The sequence below is a fragment of the Paroedura picta genome, chromosome 1 (assembly GCF_049243985.1).
Source record: "Paroedura picta isolate Pp20150507F chromosome 1, Ppicta_v3.0, whole genome shotgun sequence".
Classification (NCBI taxonomy): Eukaryota; Metazoa; Chordata; class Lepidosauria; order Squamata; family Gekkonidae; genus Paroedura; species Paroedura picta.
The window spans coordinates 185,188,316-185,193,676 of record NC_135369.1 but is presented as its reverse complement, the minus strand read 5'-3'; the positions used below and the strand labels follow the sequence as shown (position 1 = coordinate 185,193,676).

The following is a 5,361-nucleotide window of genomic DNA, read 5'->3' as shown; positions in this document are numbered from 1 at the left end:
AAGTCTAACACTTCCAAAAAACCAAAAGAATTCCCAGTCTGAACAATATATAAACCTACCTGAACCGTATATACAATACTTAACCATACGAAAATCCCTATTTATTTACCAGCTTTTAAAAGGAAAAAGTGTGAAAAAAATATTTCTACATCCCATGGGCTTTCCCAACCATTTCAATATTTCTCCAACAGGTCTAACACTTTTCAAAAACCAACAAAATACCGACCCGGAACAATATATGAATATACCTGAACCATACATACAGTAAAAAAAAAATATTTATATATTTCATGGGCTTTCACAACCATCTCAGTTTTACTCCCACAAATCTAACACTTCTCAAAAAGCAACAAAATGCCCACCCGGAACAATATATGAAGCTATCTGAACCAAAATATTTCTACAAAATGCCCACCCAATACAATATGTAAAGCTAACCGATCAGTAGACATGGTACTTAACTGTACGAAAATACCTGTTAATTTACCTAATTTACCTAATTTTTACAAGAAAAAAATGTGAAAGAAATATTTCTTCATTCCATGGCCTTTCCCAGCCACGTAAATGTTACTCCCACGAGTCTAACACTTCCAAAAACCCAACAGAATGCCCAGTCTGAACAATATATAAAGGTACCCGAACCGTACATACAATACTTAACTGTATGAAAATCCCTATTAATTTACCAGATTGTACAAGGAAACAAATGTGAAAAAATATTTCTACATCCCATGGGATATCCAACCGTTTCAATATTTCTCCAACCGGTCTGAGACTTCTGAAAAACCAACAGAATACCCACCCAGAACAAAATATAAAGCTACCCGATCCGTAGACAGGGTACTTAACCGTACGAAAATACCTGTTAATTTACCTATTAATTTACCTAATTTTTACAAGAAAAAAATGTGAAAGAAATATTTCTTCATTCCATGGCCTCTCCCAACCAATTTTACTCCCACGAGTCTAACGCTTCCAAAAAACCAACAGAATGCCCAATCTGAACAATATATAAAGCTACCCGAATGGTACATACAAAATATCCACCCAGAACAATGTATAAAGCTAGCGGAACCATACATAATTTACTTAAGGCAGCCGTCTGAAAGCTTTGCCCATAAGGCTGGGAGTTCAATCCCAGCAGCCGGCTCAAGGTTGACTCAGCCTTCCATGCTTCCGAGGTCGGTAAAATGAGTACCCAGCTTGCTAGGGGGTAAACGGTCATGACTGGGGAAGGCACTGGCAAACCACCCCGTATTGAGTCTGCCATGAAAACGCTAGAGGGCATCACCCCAAGGGTCAAACATGACTCGGTGCTTGCACAAGGGATACCTTTACCTTTACCTTTACGAAATTTTACAGGGAAATATGTGAAAAAAAATATTTCTACATTCCGTGGCCTTTCCCAACCATGGCAGTTTTCCTCCCACAGTTTTAACACTTCTGAAAAACCAACAAAATCCCCACCCGATACAATATATAAAGCTAACTGATCAGTAGACATGGTACTTAAACGTACAAAAATACCTGTTAATTTGCCTATTAATTTACCTAATTTTTACAAGACAAAATGTGAAAGAAATATTTCTTCATTCCATGGCCTTTCCCAACCACGTCAATTTTATTCCCATGAGTCTAACGATTCCAAAAAACGTACAGAATGCCCAGTGTGAACAATATATAAAGCTACTCGAACGGTACATACAATACTTAACTGTACGAAAATCCGTATTAATTTACCAGCTTTTACCATGGCCTTTCCCAACCATGGCAGTTTTCCTCCCGCAGTTTTAACACTTCTAAAAACCAACAAACCAACAAAATGCCCACTCGATACAATATATAAAGCTACCCAAACCGTATATGCGATACTTAACCGTACGGATATCCCTATTAATTTTCCAGGTTTTAAAAGGAAAAAAATGTGAAGAAAATATTTCTACATCCCATGGGCTTTTCCAACCATTTCAATATTTCTGCAACAGGTCTAACACTTCTGAAAAACCAACAGAATACCCACCCGGAAACAAATATAAAACTAACCGATCCGTAGACAGGGTACTTAAACGTACGAAAATACCTATGGATTTACCTAATTTTTACAAGTAAAAAAATGTGAAAAAAATATTTATATATTCCATGGCCTTTCCCAACCATGGCAGTTTTCCTCCCACAGTATTAACACTTCTCAAAAACCTAGAAAATGCCTACCCGGGACAATGTATAAAGCTACCTGAATTGTACTTACAGTACAAAAATACCTAATTATTTATCTAAATTTTACAGGGAAAAAATGTGAAAGAAATATTTCTACATTCCATGGCCTTTCTCAACCATGGCAGTTTTCATCCCACAGTATTAACACTTCTGAAAAACAAACAAACTGCCCACCCAATAAAATATATAAAGCTACCTGAACCGTACATAGAATACGTAACAGTACAAAAATACCTATTTAGTTACCTAAATTTTACAGGAGGAAAATGTGAAAAAAATATTTCTACATTCCATGGCCTTTCACACCCGAACCGTACATACAGTACTTAACTGTACGAAAATCCCTATTAATTTACCAGCTTTTAAAAGGAAAAAAAGTGAACAAAATATTTGAACATCCGTTTTCTGCCGGCGCTTCCGAGGCGGGCGGGTGTCGTCATTAGCCGACTGACCACATGCCGACCCTCAGACCCCTCATCTTCAAGAAGAGAACCAAGAAGTTCATCCGTCATCAGTCTGATCGCTATGTCAAAATCAAGTGTAACTAGAGAAAACCAAGAGGTATTGACAACAGAGTTCGCAGAAGATTCAAGGGCCAAATCTTGATGCCCAACATTGGGTTTGGTAGCAATAAGAAGACAAAGGACATGCTGCCTTCAGGATTCAGAAAGTTTCTTGTCCACAATGTCAAAGAGTTAGAGGTGCTGATGATGAGCAACAAGTCATATTGTGCAGAGATCGCTCACAATGTTTTCTCCAAGAATCGAAAAGTAATTGTGGAGAGGGCAGCTCAGCTTGCTATCAAGGATACCAATCCAAATGCAAGATTGCGGAGCGAAGAGAATGAATAGTTGTTCTTACACAACGATATTTAATAAAATATCAACAGAAGAAAAAAAAATATTTATACATCCCATGGCCTTTCCCGATCATTTCAATATTTCTCCAACAGGTCTAACATTTCTGAAAAACCAGCAGAATAACCACCAGGAACAAAATATAAAGCTAACCGATCCATAGACAGGGTACTTAACCGTACTAAAATACCTATGGATTTACCTAATTTTTACAAGTAAAAAAATGTGAAAAAAATATTTCTTCATTCCATGTTGTTTCCCAACCATGTAAATATTACTCCCACAAGTCTAACGCTTCCTAAAAACCAACATAATGCCCAGTCTTTACAATATATAAAGCTACCAAAAGCTTTATATACCTAAACGTACGAAAATCCCTATTAATTTACCAATTTTCAAAAGGAAAAAAATGGGAAAAAAATATTTCTACATCCCATGGGCTTTCCCAACCATTTTAATATTTCTCCAACAGGTCTAATACTTCTGGAAAACCAACAGAATACCCACCCGGCACAAAATATAAAGCTAACCTTTCTGTAGACAGCGTACTTCTGTAGACAACGTACGAGAATACCTATGAAAAATGTGAAAAAAATATTTATATATTCCATGGGCTTTCTCAACCATGTCAATTTTACTCCCACAACCAACAAAATGCCCATCCGATACAATATAGAAAGCTAACTGATCAGTAGACATGGTACTTAAACGTACAAAAATACCTGTTAATTTACCTATTAATTTACCTAATTTTTACAAGAAAAAAATGTGAAGAATTATTTCTTCATTCCATGGCTTTTCCCAACCACGTAAATGTTACTCCCACGAATCTAATGCTTCCAAAAAACCAACAGAATGCCCAGTCTGAAAAATATATAAAGCTACCCAAACGTTACATACAGTACTTAACAGTACGAAAATACCTAATTATTTACCTAGATTTTAAAGGGTAAAACTGTGAAAAAGATATTTCTACATTCCCTGGCCTTACCCAATCATGGCAGTGTTCCTCCCACAGTTTTAACACTTCTGAAAAACCAAGAAAATGCCCCCCCTGGGACAATATATAAAGCTAGTTGAACAGTACTTACAGTACTTAACCGTATGAAAATCCCAATTAATTTACCAGCTTTTAAAAGGAAAAAATGTGAACCAAATATTTATACACCCCATGGGATTTCCCAACCATTTCAATATTTCTCCAACAGGTCTAACACTTCTGAAAAACCAACAGATTAACCACCCAGAACAATACATAAAGCTAAACGTTCTGTGGATAGGGTACTTAACGGTACAAAAATAGCTATGTATTTACATAATTTTTACAAAAAAAAAATGTGAAAAAAATATTTCTACATCCCATGGGCTTTCCCAACCATTTCAAGATTTCTCCAACTGGTCTAACACTTCTGATAAACCAACAGAATAACTACCCAGACAATAAATAAAGCTACCTGAACCATAAATGCAGTATTTAACCATACGATACTACCCATTAATTTACCAGCTTTTACCAGGATGTGAAAAATGTGAAAGAAATATTTCTATGTTCCATGGCCTCCCAACCATGGCAGTTTTCATCCCACAGTTTTAACACTTCTGAAAAACCAACAAAAGGCCCAGCCGATACAATATATAAAGCTACCCAAAGCGTATATGCGATACTTCACCGTACGAAAATCCCTATTAATTTACCTAATTTTTGCAAATAAAAAAATGTGAATAAAATAGGTATATATTCAATTTGTCAATTTTACTCCCACAAGTCTAACACTTCCAAAAACCCAACAGAATGCCCAGTCTGTACAATATATAAAGCTACCCGAACAGTACATAAAATACTTTACTAATAACCCTATTAATTTACCTGTATATACAAGGAAAAAAATGTGAAAAAAATATTTCTACATCCCATGGGCTTTCCCAACCATTTCAATATTTCTCCAACAGTTCTGACACTTCTGAAAACCAACAGAATAACCACCCGGAACAATATATAAAGCTAACCGATCCGTAGATAGCGTACTTAACCGTACGAAAATACCTACGAATTTACCTAATTTTTGCAAGTAAAAAAAGGCGATGAAATACTTCTCAAAAACCAACAAAATGCCCACCCAATACAATATATAAAGCTAACTGATCAGTAGACATGGTACTTAAACGTACAAAAATACCTGTTAATTTACCTATTAATTTACCTAATTTTTACAAGAAAAAAATGTGAAAGAAATATTTCTACAATCCATGGCTTTTCCCAACCATGTCAATGTTACTCCCACGAATC

General features: G+C 35.8%; 1 pseudogene; it reads left to right on the top strand.

The window, feature by feature from the left end:
* Nucleotides 1–2,672: 2,672 nt before the first annotated feature.
* Nucleotides 2,673–3,068, top strand: LOC143822091 (large ribosomal subunit protein eL32 pseudogene; annotated as a pseudogene).
* The last annotated feature ends 2,293 nt before the right edge of the window (nucleotides 3,069–5,361 follow it).